Raw genomic sequence first — 20,131 nt, 5'->3', positions numbered from 1 at the left:
TAAAACGTATTTGTCTTTATAGAAGGTATTTCTGCAATCGTAATGCCACGATATGATCGGGATGAAGGTTATTTGTCGTGAAAAATAAATCATAAATGAAAAATAAAATTTTAGCGTGTAATGCTTTGTTTTGAGAAAATGGTTTTAAATGTCCATTTGATATACTACCTGTGAAACCCGATTTAACAGACCTCTGTTTTTGTTCGTGTATGCATAGCGGCTCACGAAAGTATTTGGACACTTACAGAAACCTTTTTGCAATGTACAGGGTGTTTGATAATAAGTAATCAGTATTTAAAAGACAAGATATTTCTGAGAACGGATAGAGTGACCGGATGTTATCCCGATGGTCACTCATGCTAAGACGTTTGGAATTTCGCTATCTTATCACTTTGTTTAGTCGGATTTTGTCTGTGACATTTCGTCTGTGATAATAGACTGTTTACGAGAGACCGACGAAACATAAGCAAGGCCGCGACAAAACGTAAGTGCCAACAGGCCTAATGAGCCATCGATATCCCTAAGGTCTTTCTTACAAATACTCGGAAGAAGGCGTATATGACCACAGTCGGGGACGTCTAACGAACGCGTACTATATTGAGAGGTAACAAAAAGAAACGAAAACAATCCTCTCAATAGAGATCAGTTGTGAACGAGAAGCGTGTTTTGTTTTGGCAAAACCTAGTGTTTGAAAACGGAGGCAGGTGACATTTTACACATCTGGATTCAAATACGTTCATCTCCGCACATATTCGTATGTCCTTTTAAGTAGTTTTCTGCATGTTAATATTGAGTAGCAAAACTACTTCTTTCAGCCAACGCTCATACCTCGTTGAGAGCACTCATTCTCATTTTGCGTTTAGCGCCCAGCAGATGTCCGACGTAAGTTTGTTTATTGCGTGAATTATGGAGTGTTTGTGCCGAAAGCCAAATTAGTTTTCTGGGATTATGTCATTTTTTATGCAGAAGGAGGCTAGGGGGTTGTTTGTGATTATTTCGAATACTTTGTTTATGTTGGGGAGGAGACTTATAGGTCGTAGGTTTGCAGGTGATGAGCCGTCTTTATTTTTTTTGTAATGGCTATTAATTGGCTTTTTTCCATTTTCTGGGAAAATACGTGTCATTTAACGCTTTGTTGAAGAGTACTGTGTAATACCATTTTATTTTGTTCGGTAAGCGTTTGAGCAGAATGTTTGGAATGCCGTCGAATCCGGAGGATTTTTTGGTGTTTAGTTTGGAGATTATTTTTAGTTGGTTGTAATTTGTAAAGTAGTTTATTTCTGGTTCCGGTTGTTTGGTGTTGTCTGAAGTGTTTTCGTTTGAGAATGCGCAGACTGTTTTATTTAGCGTTATGTCTTGTTCTATTTCATTTTTGAGTTTGTTTGTTTCGGCGATGATAATTCTGTTTAGTTGTTCTCGGTCCATGTGTTCGTTTTGTGTGTGTGTTTTGGAAAAGTGGATGCCGATAATGTCTAGTTTTTCCGTTGTTTTAGTTATTATGAAGTTATCCTCGGTGTTTTTGTTGGTGTTGTGTATCGCTATACAGCAACGGGATGAGGGAGGCTTTTTCTGGAGGCAGTGTGAGAGGTGGGATGGGGTTTTGTTCTTTTGGTCTGAAAATTTGATTTATTTGCGGGAACATTCTGGTCGAGTCGTTTTTGGAGATATTTTTTATTTTGTTTGTCCAGTAATGGTTTATAGAATTTGCGAATTCTTGTTTCAGTTGTGATTTTATTTTGCATAGCAGGTACTTTAGGAATTCAAAGTCTTCTGTCGTAGGAACAGTTGTATTTTAGATTACTTAATTTGGATAGTATGTAGCTCTTGTCTAGTTGTAGTTTTTTTATTTTATTGTTGATATAGGGCTCGCATGAATTTTTTCCAATCACTGAATGGCTGTATGAATTGACGCCCTCTCTGGCGGGACCTACGCCTAGTATCCCTTTTGGGCTGACACGCCTGTCCTGTTCAGAGATTCACGGTCAACTGAATAGTTCTCTGCACGTCAATATCGACTACCAAAACTACTTTTCTCAGCCAACGCTCATACCGCGTTGAGAGCACTCGTTCTCGTCCGATCACGAAAGTTAAGCAACGCTGGGCACGGATAGTACTTAGATGGGTGACCGCTTGGGAACTCCGTGTGGTGTTGGCATTTTTTTATTTTCTTTCCATATTCTGCGTTTTTTTTTTTTTTGTTTTTTTTTCCTATCACTGAATGACTGTATGAATTGACGCCCTCTCTGTCAGGACCTACGCCTGGTATCCCTTTTGGGCTGAGACGCCTGTCCTGTTCAGAGATTCACGGTAAACTGAATAGTTCTCTGCACGTTAATATCGACTAGCAAAGCTACTTTTTTCAGCCAACGCTCATACCGCGTTGAGAGCACTCGTTCTCGTCCGATCACGAAAGTTAAGCAACGCTGGGCACGGATAGTACTTAGATGGGTGACCGCTTGGGAACTCCGTGTGGTGTTGGCATTTTTTTATTTTCTTTCCATATTCTGCGTTTTTTTTCTTTTTTTGTTTTTTTTTCCAATTACTGAATGACTGTATGAATTGACGCCCTCTCTGGCGGGACCTACGCCTAGTATCCCTTTTGGGCTGACACGCCTGTCCAGTTCGGAGATTCACGGTCAACTGAATAGTTCTCTGCACGTTAATATCCACTAGCAAAACTACTTCTTTCAGCCAACGCTCATACCGCGTTGAGAGCACTCGTTCTCGTCCGATCACGAAAGTTAAGCAACGCTGGGCACGGATAGTACTTAGATGGGTGACCGCTTGGGAACTCCGTGTGGTGTTGGCATTTTTTTATTTTCTTTCCATATTTTGCATTTGTTTTTTTTTTTTTTTGTTTCTTTTTCCAATCACTGAATGACTGTATGAATTGACGCCCCTTCTGGCGGGATCTACGCCTGGTATCCCTTTTGGGCTGAGACGACTGTCCTGTTTAGAGATTCACGGTCAACTGAATAGTACTCTGCACGTCAATATCGACTAGCAAGACTACTTTTATCAGCCAACGCTCATACCGCGTTGAGAGCACTCGTTCTCGTCCGATCACGAAAGTTAAGCAACGCTGGGCACGGATAGTACTTAGATGGGTGACCGCTTGGGAACTCCGTGTGGTGTTGGCATTTTTTTATTTTCTTTCCATATTCTGCGTTTTTTTTCTTTTTTTGTTTTTTTTTCCAATTACTGAATGACTGTATGAATTGACGCCCTCTCTGGCGGGACCTACGCCTAGTATCCCTTTTGGGCTGACACGCCTGTCCAGTTCGGAGATTCACGGTCAACTGAATAGTTCTCTGCACGTTAATATCCACTAGCAAAACTACTTCTTTCAGCCAACGCTCATACCGCGTTGAGAGCACTCGTTCTCGTCCGATCACGAAAGTTAAGCAACGCTGGGCACGGATAGTACTTAGATGGGTGACCGCTTGGGAACTCCGTGTGGTGTTGGCATTTTTTTATTTTCTTTCCATATTTTGCATTTGTTTTTTTTTTTTTTTGTTTCTTTTTCCAATCACTGAATGACTGTATGAATTGACGCCCCTTCTGGCGGGATCTACGCCTGGTATCCCTTTTGGGCTGAGACGACTGTCCTGTTTAGAGATTCACGGTCAACTGAATAGTACTCTGCACGTCAATATCGACTAGCAAGACTACTTTTATCAGCCAACGCTCATACCGCGTTGAGAGCACTCGTTCTCGTCCGATCACGAAAGTTAAGCAACGCTGGGCACGGATAGTACTTAGATGGGTGACCGCTTGGGAACTCCGTGTGGTGTTGGCATTTTTTTATTTTCTTTCCATATTCTGCGTTTTTTTTTTTTTTGTTTTTTTTTCCTATCACTGAATGACTGTATGAATTGACGCCCTCTCTGTCAGGACCTACGCCTGGTATCCCTTTTGGGCTGAGACGTCTGTCCTGTTTAGAGATTCACGGTCAACTGAATAGTTCTCTGCACGTCAATATCCACTAGCAAAACTGCTTCTTTCAGCCAACGCTCATACCGCGTTGAGAGCACTCGTTCTCGTCCGATCACGAAAGTTAAGGAACGCTGGGCACGGATAGTACTTAGATGGGTGACCGCTTGGGAACTCCGTGTGGTGTTGGCATTTTTTTATTTTCTTTCCATATTCTGCGTTTTTTTTTTTTTTGTTTTTTTTTCCTATCACTGAATGACTGTATGAATTGACGCCCTCTCTGTCAGGACCTACGCCTGGTATCCCTTTTGGGCTGAGACGCCTGTCCTGTTCAGAGATTCACGGTCAACTGAATAGTTCTCTGCACGTCAATATCCACTAGCAAAACTACTTCTTTCAGCCAACGCTCATACCGCGTTGAGAGCACTCGTTCTCGTCCGATCACGAAAGTTAAGCAACGCTGGGCACGGATAGTACTTAGATGGGTGACCGCTTGGGAACTCCGTGTGGTGTTGGCATTTTTTTATTTTCTTTCCATATTCTGCGTTTTTTTTTTTTTTTGTTTTTTTTTCCAATTACTGAATGACTGTATGAATTGACGCCCTCTCTGGCGGGACCTACGCCTAGTATCCCTTTTGGGCTGAGACGTCTGTCCTGTTCAGAGATTCACGGTCAACTGAATAGTTCTCTGCACGTCAATATCGACTACCAAAACTACTTTTCTCAGCCAACGCTCATACCGCGTTGAGAGCACTCGTTCTCGTCCGATCACGAAAGTTAAGCAACGCTGGGCACGGATAGTACTTAGATGGGTGACCGCTTGGGAACTCCGTGTGGTGTTGGCATTTTTTTATTTTCTTTCCATATTCTGCGTTTTTTTTTTTTTTGTTTTTTTTTCCTATCACTGAATGACTGTATGAATTGACGCCCTCTCTGTCAGGACCTACGCCTGGTATCCCTTTTGGGCTGAGACGTCTGTCCTGTTTAGAGATTCACGGTCAACTGAATAGTTCTCTGCACGTCAATATCCACTAGCAAAACTACTTCTTTCAGCCAACGCTCATACCGCGTTGAGAGCACTCGTTCTCGTCCGATCACGAAAGTTAAGCAACGCTGGGCACGGATAGTACTTAGATGGGTGACCGCTTGGGAACTCCGTGTGGTGTTGGCATTTTTTTATTTTCTTTCCATATTCTGCGTTTTTTTTTTTTTTGTTTTTTTTTCCTATCACTGAATGACTGTATGAATTGACGCCCTCTCTGTCAGGACCTACGCCTGGTATCCCTTTTGGGCTGAGACGCCTGTCCTGTTCAGAGATTCACGGTCAACTGAATAGTTCTCTGCACGTCAATATCCACTAGCAAAACTACTTCTTTCAGCCAACGCTCATACCGCGTTGAGAGCACTCGTTCTCGTCCGATCACGAAAGTTAAGCAACGCTGGGCACGGATAGTACTTAGATGGGTGACCGCTTGGGAACTCCGTGTGGTGTTGGTATTTTTTTATTTTCTTTCCATATTCTGCGTTTTTTTTTTTTTTTTGTTTTTTTTTCCAATTACTGAATGACTGTATGAATTGACGCCCTCTCTGGCGGGATCTACGCCTGGTATCCCTTTTGGGCTGAGACGTCTGTCCTGTTTAGAGATTCACGGTCAACTGAATAGTACTCTGCACGTCAATATCGACTAGCAAGACTACTTTTATCAGCCAACGCTCATACCGCGTTGAGAGCACTCGTTCTCGTCCGATCACGAAAGTTAAGCAACGCTGGGCACGGATAGTACTTAGATGGGTGACCGCTTGGGAACTCCGTGTGGTGTTGGCATTTTTTTATTTTCTTTCCATATTCTGCGTTTTTTTTTTTTTTGTTTTTTTTTCCTATCACTGAATGACTGTATGAATTGACGCCCTCTCTGTCAGGACCTACGCCTGGTATCCCTTTTGGGCTGAGACGTCTGTCCTGTTTAGAGATTCACGGTCAACTGAATAGTTCTCTGCACGTCAATATCCACTAGCAAAACTGCTTCTTTCAGCCAACGCTCATACCGCGTTGAGAGCACTCGTTCTCGTCCGATCACGAAAGTTAAGGAACGCTGGGCACGGATAGTACTTAGATGGGTGACCGCTTGGGAACTCCGTGTGGTGTTGGCATTTTTTTATTTTCTTTCCATATTCTGCGTTTTTTTTTTTTTTGTTTTTTTTTCCTATCACTGAATGACTGTATGAATTGACGCCCTCTCTGTCAGGACCTACGCCTGGTATCCCTTTTGGGCTGAGACGCCTGTCCTGTTCAGAGATTCACGGTCAACTGAATAGTTCTCTGCACGTCAATATCCACTAGCAAAACTACTTCTTTCAGCCAACGCTCATACCGCGTTGAGAGCACTCGTTCTCGTCCGATCACGAAAGTTAAGCAACGCTGGGCACGGATAGTACTTAGATGGGTGACCGCTTGGGAACTCCGTGTGGTGTTGGCATTTTTTTATTTTCTTTCCATATTCTGCGTTTTTTTTTTTTTTTGTTTTTTTTTCCAATTACTGAATGACTGTATGAATTGACGCCCTCTCTGGCGGGACCTACGCCTAGTATCCCTTTTGGGCTGAGACGTCTGTCCTGTTCAGAGATTCACGGTCAACTGAATAGTTCTCTGCACGTCAATATCGACTACCAAAACTACTTTTCTCAGCCAACGCTCATACCGCGTTGAGAGCACTCGTTCTCGTCCGATCACGAAAGTTAAGCAACGCTGGGCACGGATAGTACTTAGATGGGTGACCGCTTGGGAACTCCGTGTGGTGTTGGCATTTTTTTATTTTCTTTCCATATTCTGCGTTTTTTTTTTTTTTTGTTTTTTTTTCCAATTACTGAATGACTGTATGAATTGATGCCCTCTCTGGCGGGACCTACGCCTAGTATCCCTTTTGGGCTGAGACGTCTGTCCTGTTCAGAGATTCACGGTCAACTGAATAGTTCTCTGCACGTCAATATCGACTACCAAAACTACTTCTTTCAGCCAACGCTCATACCGCGTTGAGAGCACTCGTTCTCGTCCGATCACGAAAGTTAAGCAACGCTGGGCACGGATAGTACTTAGATGGGTGACCGCTTGGGAACTCCGTGTGGTGTTGGCATTTTTTTATTTTCTTTCCATATTCTGCGTTTTTTTTTTTTTTTGTTTTTTTTTCCAATTACTGAATGACTGTATGAATTGACGCCCTCTCTGGCGGGACCTACGCCTAGTATCCCTTTTGGGCTGAGACGTCTGTCCTGTTCAGAGATTCACGGTCAACTGAATAGTTCTCTGCACGTCAATATCGACTACCAAAACTACTTTTCTCAGCCAACGCTCATACCGCGTTGAGAGCACTCGTTCTCGTCCGATCACGAAAGTTAAGCAACGCTGGGCACGGATAGTACTTAGATGGGTGACCGCTTGGGAACTCCGTGTGGTGTTGGCATTTTTTTATTTTCTTTCCATATTCTGCGTTTTTTTTTTTTTTTGTTTTTTTTTCCAATTACTGAATGACTGTATGAATTGATGCCCTCTCTGGCGGGACCTACGCCTAGTATCCCTTTTGGGCTGAGACGTCTGTCCTGTTCAGAGATTCACGGTCAACTGAATAGTTCTCTGCACGTCAATATCGACTACCAAAACTACTTCTTTCAGCCAACGCTCATACCGCGTTGAGAGCACTCGTTCTCGTCCGATCACGAAAGTTAAGCAACGCTGGGCACGGATAGTACTTAGATGGGTGACCGCTTGGGAACTCCGTGTGGTGTTGGCATTTTTTTATTTTCTTTCCATATTCTGCGTTTTTTTTTTTTTTTGTTTTTTTTTCCAATTACTGAATGACTGTATGAATTGACGCCCTCTCTGGCGGGACCTACGCCTAGTATCCCTTTTGGGCTGAGACGTCTGTCCTGTTCAGAGATTCACGGTCAACTGAATAGTTCTCTGCACGTCAATATCGACTACCAAAACTACTTTTCTCAGCCAACGCTCATACCGCGTTGAGAGCACTCGTTCTCGTCCGATCACGAAAGTTAAGCAACGCTGGGCACGGATAGTACTTAGATGGGTGACCGCTTGGGAACTCCGTGTGGTGTTGGCATTTTTTTATTTTCCCATCATATTTTGCATTTATGTTTTTTTTTTTTTTTAATGATGTATAATCGTAGAAAAAAATATTAAGTTTGAATCAGTACCAATTTTTCGGCCGGCGTGGGACGGTTGATCAAACTAGTACATACTAATTTTTGACGAATTTAACTATAGCTCCTGATGATAAGCCTCCGCATAATATAGAATCCAATTGGCGGTCAGCTAAGGAACTGGATGAGAGGTAGAAATCGTATTCATGACGATGACTTTGCCGATCGCCTGTGCGAATTTTTGTGCCGCCGTTTTATCGTCATAACAACATCGATTCGATGGCATCGTTGATGGAAGCGATCGGAACATAATAAACTTTTTATAGAGCTAATCAGATGTCAAGAGCATGTGACTACTGATGTCTCCGCATCAATTAGGTGCTCTCTGTGTGTTCCACTCATTGGACGTATGAATAGAAGCCAGTATGGTGTCAAATGACATATAAAATGCTTTAATGCCCAGTTTTATATAGTCATAACTTTCGAACCACTGCATTCTGCAACTTGAAACTTGCATTGTCAGATTTTATGCAACGGAAGCTCCAGGATTGCATAAGAAAGTCAATAATTTTTTATATCCTGAATAAAACTCAAGGAGAAGAATAATTGTTCTTTTATTAACCTCACACGAACTACATTTGTGCAAAGATTCCAATTTGTTTGAATCTTCGAGTGGCCGAACTTCCCTTATAAGTTATAGTATATATACGTTAGCAGCAAGTGACTTGTAATTTCTACATATGTATATGTTATAACTTTAATCTAAGAAGATTTTACTCTTTCGTAATTCCGAGATAATTGCCGTGCAGTCTCTCACAATCCTTTTACCAAAAATGCATTGTTGTTTCCCCTCGTCCTATGGTCAGATTCTTTAAACAAAGTCTGCATTCTTTAACGATGCAACATCGGATCGCCATTATCTCTGCCTTAATATATTGTTAAATTATCTCACGCATCCTCTAAGCTCTAAACTGTTATATCGTCGACACCTCATAGCTCGGCGACTTCGAGTCGCCGGCTATCGATTATTTTCGAAACATTTACTCAAGCACTCTGCCGTGCTCTATATTGGGCCCTCAGTCCAGCCATAAATTACGGTAAGGCTAAATAGTGACGGGCTATCGACCATTAATTGTCATGAAGATGCATTGCCGCTAATATATAATATCTAACATATACACGTACGCTAATATATTTATACATCTTCAGATCACTTTGAAATATTACCAAGTAATATTATGATGATCGGGTTTCATTGCACTGCTGATAAAATTTCAAAATGTTTCGTAGTCATGGGTCACTGTATATTGCACTGTATTTGTAAACACCAACATTGCCATGATTAGCTGCTACCATTGATGTAGCTGTCGGTCTGTACCATCAGTTTTATTTTTATTACCAAATAAAAATCTTATTAACGATGTACCGAAGACAAGAAAGAAATCGCAACACTGTCTCCGTTTACAAATAAAAACAGGAATAGAAGTTACAGTTAGTGCTTACGTGTATATCTGATGGATTTTCAAAATTGTTTTTCTAGAAAATCAATATTTTGCATTTCCGATGAAGATGCATTGCTAATTCTTGTTCAGTTTTATCTACTTATTTACTCCTTATTTTTCTTCCCATAACGTCCTTAACCCTCAAATCCTCGTAGCTCAAATTAGGATACAACGTGAAAAATTGTATTAATTTGTATCTCTGTTAATACAAAAAAATAAATTTCTAAAGTTTATGCAAAAATATGTGTAAAATATTTACTTTCGTTTATTTTTGTTAGAAATAATAATATTTTTATCGTATTCCACTATTTTATCGAATAGCACGAAAGCTTAACTCAAACATAAAAAATTGATGGTTCGTGTATGTGCAAAAGCGATCAACATTGCCAATAACTGTGTCGTGATTATTTTTTTCCTGATTATTGTTTTCCTGACTATGATCGATGACGTTCACGTTATTGTTAGAATTTATGAAAAAAGTCGTCGTCCATTTAATAGCACAATAAAAAAAAGCACAATAAATAAAATAATAACGTCCTGTTATCCACCAATCGATGCTGCTTTCGATATTTTTCATCATTCTTTTACCATTTATTTGCCATTTTTTTTTTTTTTTTGTTATTCCGTAATTCTAAGAGAGGATTGACCAGCAAACTTTTATTCAAATAATTATTCAAATAAAACTTTTTTTTTATATTTGTTTTATACTAAATATTATTTTATATCATATTTATTAATGATATACGGAACTTCTACTCTTTTTATAGCAAACGTATTTGCACGTGCAAGTGTAACCTTTTTATACTTTTTAACTTTCTCGCTTGTTGATCCGAAAAAATGATATTATGTTCCTCATACAATTTCTCATGCACAAAAGACATTTATTTATTGTCCTCTATTCCTCTATTCTTATTTCAAATAATCAAATATTTCGCAAATTATTTAAGAATAATTTACTCGAATAAGATTTTGGAATTTATTCGCAAACAACTTTATTTTCAAATAAATTTAAGGTAATTCGAGGTAATTTGTTATTTTCATTTCAAATAGAAAGTGCGCAATCCAGTTCCACAATACTTTGCATTTATGTTAATAGAGTGTAAACAAAATTTACACACAATGTGAAAAATTTGATATATGATTAAAAAAAAGAAAGAAAAATAATGCTAGATTTTTCCTACCATGGTATACGTCTGATCTTGCTGATATTGATTATCTTAATCCCCGTAATGTCACGTTTCCATAAAACCTTTAGGAGACGAGAGATGCAAGCGTATAAAGTATAAAGAATGTGGTCGATATGACAGCGCTCCTTCGCATCAGCGTGCCCCTTTGAACGACTACGCCGTGCCGCGCCGCCGGCAAACGAACAGGAATTTTCTAAACGATGCCTGCGTGTCAACGATGTGCACGCACTTCGACGAACATTGCAACCGCGACGAGCACAGCGTTTGAGATCCGCCATCATCGTTTCACCCTAGCGCAGCACGCACAGCGAAGGGTAATTGTGCGCACTTGTTATAGGGGTGGAAACGGTGAAAGCGATGAATGCAGTGCACTGAACTTCGTGCACCGGGCATGTCACTTGATAGAACCTTCGTTGGATCTTTTGTCTTGATTGGAGGGTGACAAGCACTTTATATGTGGAGAAATTATTAAGAATAGCTTAACATGTTTGTTCAACAGCGTGACAACTTTTTATCCAGGAAATCTTATATGAATTTTACTTTTTATAAATATATTTGATGTACTAAACAGTTTAAAGATAGCTTGTCAAAAATCATTTATGATCTTTATTGCCTTTAAATAAAGAAACCAAAATATACATATGTATAACTTGAAAATAATCATTTGTAAGCTATTGAATATTCAGTAAATATACATGTATAGAATGTACCTATCTATATGTATACCGCAACAAATTAGCTAGCATGTTTATTCAATTTGAAACGCCTTGACTTTTTTCTGTAAAGTTAGTTAAAGGATAAAATATTTCGTACTGTATAAATTTCTTAGAAAATCGTAACTTTAGATAAGACTATATTATAGCAATAATTAAAATCATTTTAATTCAAAAATGAAAATATTTCTTTAAAAATGCATATACAGTGTGTCGAAACATTATTTTCCATAACTTTAGGAGGTGGTTCTACACCTTAGGACCGCTGGAAATCTATTTAAAAAATGCACTGCAAAATTAACCGTTAGCATTATTTTCAATTTTTTCATTGTATCGTACTCATTGTAAGAAATAAAAGCCTCAGAAAAGGGTCGAAGCTCAATAGTTCTTCTGAAAAAAGTATTAAAGTTCCATTAGTTCTCGAACTTATTTTATTTGCTTGTAATGTACTTATATTTTGTTGAATATTCTGAAATTCTTTATTTATTCTGGAATATGCAGGTAATCGCTGAAGATTCACATGAATTGAATAATAAAAAATTACAAAAAAAAAGATAACGAAAACAACGAAGTAGAAGAGGAAGAAGAAGAAGAAGAAGCAGGAAGACATTAAAAATAAGAGACGAAAGTTAGATTAGGTAAATAATATATTTATAATTTTGGCTTAGATATATGGTTTATAATATGTATGTATCTACACAATAACATTTAATTTTTGCAAAATACTTTTTCGTATCTACGCACTTTTTTTCAACAGTGTTACCCACATCATTTAGATTGTTGAGAATTTTTTATATTTTATAATTTCTATGAAATTTACCTTATTCTCATCATTCTGTAATATGATACGCTGACAATTTTATTTAACCAAATTCATACATTATTCGCTCTAATGAATTTCATGACGTAAGTCACCAATGACCACCGTGATATTTAACGCGTTAAGAATAGTTTTGTAAGTATCACGCCTCCATTCTGTCGAGATTACGCTGTATACATACATAGTGTGTTTCCTGGGCCAGTGGAATGAAAAACCTTTAGGTTGTGGCGTATGATGTGAGGAGATTGAATTTAAATTATAACGCCGAAAAGATTACTATTGCAACCGTCAAGTATATTTCAAATAGATATTATTATAAAGGTTGATAAGTTCCGTCGATAGACGTTCGTACAATCGTAGTCGCGAAGATAGATAATAAAATGCTCGCGGATAACTCAGACTCGTATACTCCGTTAATTCGCAAATAATGACTCGGTAATAATTCGATGATATTAACTGCCCGCTCGCGATCGTGTCTGTTTATTTATACTGGTCGGGGAGAAGTCGGAAGATTCAAATTAGTCTTAGAACGACGGTTACCCTCCACGGCGACATTGTTTTTGCCTAGAGATAATCTAACGCTAATTTCGTGTGTCGAGGCGGTGTGTCCGTGTTCCGAGGCACAACAGCAACATGAGACGCTTTCGCTTCACCTCGTCTTATGACTCTACGTCGCTACAAGGTTATCGGCGAATATTATCGAAAACATGTAGAATGGCATTCAAATATTAAAACAGTGTTTAAACAGTCCATTTACTATTTTCTCCATGCATATAATACTGGAAGAGATGGAATATGAATTGACGCCGGCAGAAGAGCAGCTAAATAAAAAAAACGAACGAAAACGAGGGGTAGAAACAAAATAATCAAGGAATATTGGAGAGAGATCAGTTTGAAGCTGGAAGAGGAAATGTGGAAGTGGGAGAGGGCTAAAACGAGGTGCTATGAACAGAAAGGAACAGACAGACAGATAGACGAAACCTAATGGTAACGGAACAGATGCTCGTAGATTTGATAGACCGAGATGAGCAGAGGCAGCAGAGGAACAATATGAGAAACCGCGGAAAGAAGATGTAACAAGGGATATTGGAAAGTTAGAGTAGACAGAGCAGAGTATTTAACCCTTTCGCTGCGAACGCTCAGAAACGAAATGCTCTCTGAGCAGCCAGCGTGACAGTGGCAGATCTATCGCGCGGATGGCACGATACCCGGAGAAAGATGCTGCGGCTGAGTGCCTATAAGCGCTGTTCGCAGCGGAGTACAGGTAAGGCATCGAGCAATGATCGCAAGATTTAGGTGCAGAAATGAAAAAATAACAAACAAATACCGGAAAAAGGCAAGTGATAAAATGTATACTATGCGGAAAAATACGAATAATAAAATAAAGAATATGAGGGAATGATCAGGATGGAAGGATAGATCGCGACAAGAAATAGCAAGAAGACAAGAAAGAGGAAAGATATGAACGAGGAAGATAATGAAAAGAAGGAAAAAGCGATGGAAAGCCACAAAGATCAAGTTTTTAAGTTAACAAAAAGAAGAACTTTCCTTTTATTTATTATGCACTTGAAAGTAACTTACGTTGATATATTTGCTTTTTGCTTTCTAAAATTAGCGTCGTTTTTTGTTTCTCTTTCTTTTTCTTTCAAGAAAGAATTGCAATCAAAAATCTCCTTTTTCAAAGCTGCAAGGCAGAAACAATAAACTATTAATACTACTACAATTTACTATTCAATAACATAATCATTAGTTAAATTAATACCAAATTCCAGTACTTAAAAGCAGATATTTAAATATACTAAATACTAAGTAGATTGTGGATACTAGAAATTTGTTTCAAATATTAATTTAAAAATCTTATTACTAATATCTGTGTATCAATCCATTGATTTTAAATTACATAGATATCTCACCGCATATCACTCATGTTTCTGGTAATCTAATACAATGAAGCTTTGTGTAACACGGATCCAAGAATAAATCACTGAAACTGTTTGTTCATTCAATTGACGGTACAGACTAAGTTAAAGTTTTTCTCTACGATAACAGACTAGTCATATAGGCGATTATATTCGCCTAAAGTATTTGTCATATACACTAGACGTATTGGTTTAATAGTTACATACTGATAATGTTTAAGATATGTACTTGTCTCTTACTAATAAATAGCGAAAATCGCCTCGACATTCAATTATTTTGGAAGAAATAGTAAAAACCAATTATTACGCCGCATTTGGTCATATACCTTATACGTACACAACAAATATGTGAAATGTGTATTTCGAATATTCCTTACAATACATTTTTACAATTATTCCAATGTATCATAGGGTTAAACTGCAGAAAGACTGACGAGACTTCGATTTGGTATTATAGTTTACGTTACAATAAGTTATAAGTACTAATATATGTCGGGTTATAGCCAGGTTTAGGAACGTGTAACGAATCTTGATTAGGACTAGCCATCGTTGTTGTACAACAGAGATTATATTTACTGGCATAAATATGATTTTTACAAAGTTTGACAAACAACCGTGGTGATTAGACACTCGAGATGTTATTGACAATGTTCTTAGGTTCAATAACGAATCCACGGTCAACGGGGTAACTTTTTGTTAAACTAAAAATATATTTATATATATTTTGAAGCACAAAGTAACGTTCGCTGTGACGCTCGGTATATACTGCCCATAAAGACGATGTGAAACTCTCCAAGGAGATCGCACGAATAAAAGACTGATGAAAGCTTTCCTCTCCTTACGATCGCGTTCGTTTGTTGTATATTGGTCGGGGACACTAACAAAATTCCAAGCGCCGTTGCTAGGCTGTTCCGCGTAGAGGCAACATTGTTTCTGCCCGGAGTTCGATTGTCACTACAACGTGTGTCTCATAATATTCACACTTCTCTGTTAGATAAACGTCCATCCCGCGACCGTGGCCAAGCTCAGCGACCAATCGCGTCATCCCGAGCCCAAACCCACCGTTACAAATCCCGGGCAAACACAATCGGATTGAATCACAACTACTTATAAGTTTCACTATTTAAGCACAGCTATAATAAATAGTCGAAACTATAGTATTGGGAATCCTCCCGGAAGTTCCAAAAGAAAGGCCCCGACGTCCTTTCATCTCCGACATATATATTATTTATCTAATCTAATAAATAATAATAAAGTATAAATTCTTATAAGTAGGAGATTATTTTAGATGCTAAAATAAGTGAAAAATATACAGTAATATCTTTCTCGTTTTCAAGAAAATAGAATTTAAACACGTTTAGTTAAAACCGATACACGTGAACTAGATTAATTTCCAAAGTTAATTTCCTGGGAAACGAAGAGTCATATGACAAAATCTTATTGTACATTTTTTATTTGTTTTTCACGTAGAATCGTTTTCTCGCCGATTGTATCATCAATATTGGAGCAATCTTCGTGACTATCTGACGAGTTTAATTCACAAAATACTACACAATGGTACTGCATATTGTGTCTGCTTACTTGTCCATGTTTTGTAAATGTCGATGGCTGTGTGACACCAACCACATGAGAGAGCAGGCCGCGCTTCGGAACCGATGGGGTGATGACGGAAATAAAGATGTAGCGGCACTCGGCGACAATGTATGTCCCAGAAGCGGGGTGCCTAATGAACCCTCAATATTCCAACGATCCTTTCGCCGAATGTTCGAGAACGCCTAACAAACGCGTGGATAGTGGGGATATCGTGGGATGACAAAGAAAAAGAATCGGATTCCGCCGAAAGTCAAGTTGTAAGAGCTTCAGTCTTGGAAAGTCACGCCTAGAGTTCAGAAGCAAATTGTAGCCAGTGAAAAACAAGTGTTAAGAAATAAATTCTCTTTTTTTATTTATTTTTTATTTTTATCTTTTATTTACATCTTCGATTCCCTTTTTTTATTTTACGTGACAGCTGCCATACCAGAAGATATGCAAGAAAGAATTTTACACGTTTAGCTATAGTGGCAGTTTTCCAATGGATATCGTGCAAAGAATTGTTTTATATTCCTTATCTAAAGAGGCCTTGTATCTGTGGTGGACGGCGAAACGTGTTGTTGCTTAAATTAATAACGAGACGAGTTGATTTCGTTAACTATATTTACAGATATTTTAAAATGTAGAATACAAAGTTAATCGCAAGCGTTGCTCGCTCGATGATATTCGTTATAAGATTGCGCGATACTGTGGTACTGATATTACTTGTTATGCTGACTCACTCGACCGATGATCTCGATGACTCGATACTGATATTAATTCGCGCGACTGACTATATCTGGAGAACATGGTCGTCTATTTATACTGGTTGAGGGGGGGGGCCGGAAGGTTTGAACTTGTTGCCGATTGTCGGTTACACGTAGCAGCGAAATTGCTTTGCCCAGAGTTTATTATATTATGTGCGTCGTACAGTGTTCATCCTCTGTGGCAAATCAACTACGTGAGACATCTTCGAATCGAAACGTCCTAAGCCGCTAATGAAAATTATACTGAGCAATAGCTATGGAATAAACATTTTGCACAGAAAACAAGGAATGTTAATCTTCCGAATCTCTTTTAAACTAGCATGACTTTTTCATACAAGGTCATTTGAAAATCATTGTGTTGTAGGTCGTTCAATTTGTTTTGACGAAAAATGCACGATGACATTAGTAACTCGGGAAAAAATCTTTAGAGAAAAAGGTAACGAAATGAAATTTCTAAAAAAAAACAATTTTGTGCTTCAACAACTTTTTCTATCGGCAAACATAACACATATAAGACATTCAAAGATAAGGAAACCAAGTTAGAGGAAATACTCTGTATGTTGGAAAAAGACACAATACTTACCTTGACGACATACTTCAAAGTCATCGGAATCGATGACGTATATCCCATTCTGCACTACTTTCATTTCTTTACCTATATTAAAAAGCGAAGATTAAAATTTTTTCACATATTCAATCACGATATGATTCGTGAAACACTACGTTCAGAATTGGGCAATATTTTATTCGGATAATAGTTAACGGACAAAAGGAAAGAATCAAATTTTTTTTACCAATGAATATCTAGTCGAATATTAATTTATTCGAATAAGAAATTATACAAAAAAGTTATCTGAATAAAAATTTACTCGAATACTTTATTATAAGGATTTGTTTATTCGGATAAAAATTTTCTTGTTATATCGCGGATGAACAAGAACATATAGATTGAACTAAATATGAAATATATTCTTAAGCTTTATTGTCCAATTGCTGTTATTTTGGTTTTTACTATTGCTCTTTGATCAATTAATTATTTTGTAACTTAATAATTGGAATTGGACTAATCGTGAATATATGTATGTACAAGATTGTACGTATTTGTAAAGAATGTATTCGTAAAAAGACTCGTACAAAATTACGCGAAAATAAACAACTCTTCTTATCATCGTTCGAATAAATAGGAAACGTAATTTGTTACGAATAATGAATAATTATTACGCGGATTGAATTCAAATAAAATGAATTTATCTGTATCACCACCTTAGACACGTAGATATTTATTTAAAACAATTTAAATTGTTACCTCGCGTGAGATGGTCCGTGCGATGTCCCTCATGGTCTGGCCGCTAAGGCTTACAAATTATTACACTGATCCGCAATAAACCTTTTTTTTTTTTTTTTTTTTTACGTGGGGAAATCCTCATGGACACTCGGCGCTGCGTAACAACGACCGAGTAGTGTCGGACTCTTACCGACTAAAACCCCACGGTGGTCGTCCCGACGTTCAGGAGTGCACCCGGGATCTCTTGCGAATTACTACCTGGGTGCAACCTCGTCGTCTATCTCCCTGCCGTTGTTGTTGTCTAGGGAGGCGTCTCGGCTTGAGTTGGGAAGCTAGGGGGGACCACTCCCCCTAGCGCCACGCCCCTGCGTCGTGCGGAGCCTCTGCGACGTTGGTGCGACGATCTACTGGGATCGGCTCTTCTCTCCCGGTCTCTTTCTGCCCGCTCCTTTTTCTGTATGACCTCCTCGCAGTAGGTGCGGACAGCATTAAACTCCTGGGGCCCACGGAGCATGGCCTCGACGACCGCTTCCGGGGCTAACCTCTCGGCGATGTCGAGCTGCAGGACGCGACGTGGTTCCGTCCACGCTGGACAAAACTCCAGCACGTGCTGCGCCGTGTCCTCCTCTTCACCGCAGTGGTGAACAGTTGGACGTCACCTCATGCCCGATCTTCAGCAGGTACTCACCGAAGGCCCCGTGTCCGGTGAGCATCTGCGTCGTCCTGAAGGTGAGCGGAACCCCGCCTTGATCTCTCCAAGCCTCCCAGTTAGGAAGCACGGCGCGGACGGCTCGGTGTGGCCGCCTGACGTCCTCCTCCGTCAGCTGGGAGCGCCATCGCGCCCAGATCTCCAGCTTCGCCTCTTCCCGGACGTTCGAGGCCGAGGGGCCGTCGGGCGGCGGCGTCGTCGTCGAAAGCGGTGCCCTCAGGTGTTCGTACACCCGACGGAGCTCGAGGGCCCGCAGCTCGAACGGGGGCGACGCCGCCAGCACTGTCGCCGACTCGTAGGATACTGTCCGATATCCTCTGGCTATGCGGATAGCGGTCGTCCTCTGCAGTCTCCTCACCAGGGTACGACTGCGACGGTTGGCCATCCGGTCTTGGGCCCATACCGGTGCCCCGTAGAGGACTCGGGACCGGACCACTCATCAGTACCTCGTAGAGTCGGCGGATTCCCGATCCTGCTCCACCGATGTTCAGAAGAAGGCCGCACAAGGCCGCCACCTCCATCGTCTCTGCCCAGACTCGGCCAGGAATTCCGTCCAGACCCAGTGCGGGACGCAATTTTCTTAGTCGCCGCGAGAAGCTCCTCCTGCGTGACCTGCAGCTCCCCGCTCCGCTCCGTCGACGTCGTCGCCGCCGTTGCCGTTGACGACATCTCGCCTCTGCCGGAGGAGAGGGACGGTCCCGACCGCCCCCCGTCGCTGCCCTGACGCGGAAACAGCGTCCCGATGACCTTGGCCAGCAGCACCGGATCCATGTTGGCGGTCAGCGGGGGGCCGCGGGTCGTAACTTCCTCGTTACCACCTTGTACGGCCGCCCCCACGGGTCTGACTCGACCTCCTCGATTAGCTCCTTCCAAGACCGAGCCTTCGCGATCTTGATCTCCCGCTGCAAAGTCCGTCTCGCCTCTCTGTAGACCCCGTAGCAGCTGGAGATCTCTTCCTCGTCGCGCGTCCTCCTACGGCGACGGCCCCTCAGGAATCTTCTGCGTGCCCGCACGCAGCTCGCCCGCAATTCCGCGATCTCCAGCGTCTACCAGTTAACGCCGCGATTGCGTCTCCGCCTCCTCGTCGACGCTTCCCAGACTGGTCGTCCCTCGGGCGTCCCATCTCCACGCTGAGACGATGGCTGCCGCCCGCAACATCTCCCTGTCCCGCACCTTCAGGCGCCATCTGGGTGGTGGTGATAGGCCGGAGCGACTCGCTCCACCTCGGGCGTCGCGGTTGTTGATCTTGTCCGCGTCCCTCCGGGACTACCACCATAAATATGTAGAGGTGATCGGACAGGGTGTCTCGACTTCCTCGGCCACTCTCCAGTCGCGGATCCTCGGGTACAGCTCCGATGTGGCCCACGTCACGTCGACCACGGAAGACCCCCTCCTCACCACGCAGGTGCTCGCCGTACCCTTGTTCGCCAGCAGGAGTCCGAGTCCCGCAGCCCAGTCGGTCAGCCATCTTCCTCTGGTGTTCGTCGCGGAGTTCCCCCACTGCGTCGAGTGGGCGTTGAAGTCCCCGAGGACCAGCACCTGGCGGGGAAAGCACCTTTCAACGCATTCGCCAAC

At 40.9% G+C, this 20,131-nt stretch overlaps 19 non-coding genes across 19 annotated transcripts; all 19 read left to right on the top strand.

Annotated features, from left to right (window-relative positions):
• Nucleotides 1-2,036: 2,036 nt before the first annotated feature.
• Nucleotides 2,037-2,155, top strand: LOC139991822 (5S ribosomal RNA). Its single transcript, XR_011800944.1, has one exon. It is a non-coding gene; the product is annotated as a 5S ribosomal RNA (ribosomal RNA).
• Nucleotides 2,156-2,362: 207 nt separating this feature from the next.
• LOC139991821 (5S ribosomal RNA) lies at nt 2,363-2,481 on the top strand. The gene has a single exon (XR_011800943.1). It is a non-coding gene; the product is annotated as a 5S ribosomal RNA (ribosomal RNA).
• Nucleotides 2,482-2,690: 209 nt separating this feature from the next.
• Nucleotides 2,691-2,809, top strand: LOC139991820 (5S ribosomal RNA). Its single transcript, XR_011800942.1, has one exon. It is a non-coding gene; the product is annotated as a 5S ribosomal RNA (ribosomal RNA).
• Nucleotides 2,810-3,021: 212 nt separating this feature from the next.
• Nucleotides 3,022-3,140, top strand: LOC139991819 (5S ribosomal RNA). The gene has a single exon (XR_011800941.1). It is a non-coding gene; the product is annotated as a 5S ribosomal RNA (ribosomal RNA).
• A 209-nt stretch (nt 3,141-3,349) lies between these two features.
• Nucleotides 3,350-3,468, top strand: LOC139991818 (5S ribosomal RNA). The gene has a single exon (XR_011800940.1). It is a non-coding gene; the product is annotated as a 5S ribosomal RNA (ribosomal RNA).
• Nucleotides 3,469-3,680: 212 nt separating this feature from the next.
• On the top strand, nt 3,681-3,799 carry LOC139991817 (5S ribosomal RNA). Its single transcript, XR_011800939.1, has one exon. It is a non-coding gene; the product is annotated as a 5S ribosomal RNA (ribosomal RNA).
• A 207-nt stretch (nt 3,800-4,006) lies between these two features.
• LOC139991830 (5S ribosomal RNA) lies at nt 4,007-4,125 on the top strand. Its single transcript, XR_011800951.1, has one exon. It is a non-coding gene; the product is annotated as a 5S ribosomal RNA (ribosomal RNA).
• A 207-nt stretch (nt 4,126-4,332) lies between these two features.
• On the top strand, nt 4,333-4,451 carry LOC139991815 (5S ribosomal RNA). Its single transcript, XR_011800937.1, has one exon. It is a non-coding gene; the product is annotated as a 5S ribosomal RNA (ribosomal RNA).
• Nucleotides 4,452-4,659: 208 nt separating this feature from the next.
• Nucleotides 4,660-4,778, top strand: LOC139991814 (5S ribosomal RNA). Its single transcript, XR_011800936.1, has one exon. It is a non-coding gene; the product is annotated as a 5S ribosomal RNA (ribosomal RNA).
• Nucleotides 4,779-4,985: 207 nt separating this feature from the next.
• On the top strand, nt 4,986-5,104 carry LOC139991813 (5S ribosomal RNA). The gene has a single exon (XR_011800935.1). It is a non-coding gene; the product is annotated as a 5S ribosomal RNA (ribosomal RNA).
• Nucleotides 5,105-5,311: 207 nt separating this feature from the next.
• LOC139991824 (5S ribosomal RNA) lies at nt 5,312-5,430 on the top strand. The gene has a single exon (XR_011800945.1). It is a non-coding gene; the product is annotated as a 5S ribosomal RNA (ribosomal RNA).
• Nucleotides 5,431-5,639: 209 nt separating this feature from the next.
• On the top strand, nt 5,640-5,758 carry LOC139991812 (5S ribosomal RNA). The gene has a single exon (XR_011800934.1). It is a non-coding gene; the product is annotated as a 5S ribosomal RNA (ribosomal RNA).
• A 207-nt stretch (nt 5,759-5,965) lies between these two features.
• LOC139991829 (5S ribosomal RNA) lies at nt 5,966-6,084 on the top strand. The gene has a single exon (XR_011800950.1). It is a non-coding gene; the product is annotated as a 5S ribosomal RNA (ribosomal RNA).
• A 207-nt stretch (nt 6,085-6,291) lies between these two features.
• On the top strand, nt 6,292-6,410 carry LOC139991811 (5S ribosomal RNA). The gene has a single exon (XR_011800933.1). It is a non-coding gene; the product is annotated as a 5S ribosomal RNA (ribosomal RNA).
• Nucleotides 6,411-6,618: 208 nt separating this feature from the next.
• Nucleotides 6,619-6,737, top strand: LOC139991810 (5S ribosomal RNA). The gene has a single exon (XR_011800932.1). It is a non-coding gene; the product is annotated as a 5S ribosomal RNA (ribosomal RNA).
• A 208-nt stretch (nt 6,738-6,945) lies between these two features.
• On the top strand, nt 6,946-7,064 carry LOC139991809 (5S ribosomal RNA). The gene has a single exon (XR_011800931.1). It is a non-coding gene; the product is annotated as a 5S ribosomal RNA (ribosomal RNA).
• A 208-nt stretch (nt 7,065-7,272) lies between these two features.
• On the top strand, nt 7,273-7,391 carry LOC139991808 (5S ribosomal RNA). Its single transcript, XR_011800930.1, has one exon. It is a non-coding gene; the product is annotated as a 5S ribosomal RNA (ribosomal RNA).
• Nucleotides 7,392-7,599: 208 nt separating this feature from the next.
• Nucleotides 7,600-7,718, top strand: LOC139991807 (5S ribosomal RNA). The gene has a single exon (XR_011800929.1). It is a non-coding gene; the product is annotated as a 5S ribosomal RNA (ribosomal RNA).
• A 208-nt stretch (nt 7,719-7,926) lies between these two features.
• LOC139991806 (5S ribosomal RNA) lies at nt 7,927-8,045 on the top strand. The gene has a single exon (XR_011800928.1). It is a non-coding gene; the product is annotated as a 5S ribosomal RNA (ribosomal RNA).
• Nucleotides 8,046-20,131: the final 12,086 nt, after the last annotated feature.

Source organism: Bombus fervidus, chromosome 10 (genome assembly GCF_041682495.2).
Source record: "Bombus fervidus isolate BK054 chromosome 10, iyBomFerv1, whole genome shotgun sequence".
Classification (NCBI taxonomy): Eukaryota; Metazoa; Arthropoda; class Insecta; order Hymenoptera; family Apidae; genus Bombus; species Bombus fervidus.
This window is presented reverse-complemented; position numbering and strand designations above follow the sequence as displayed.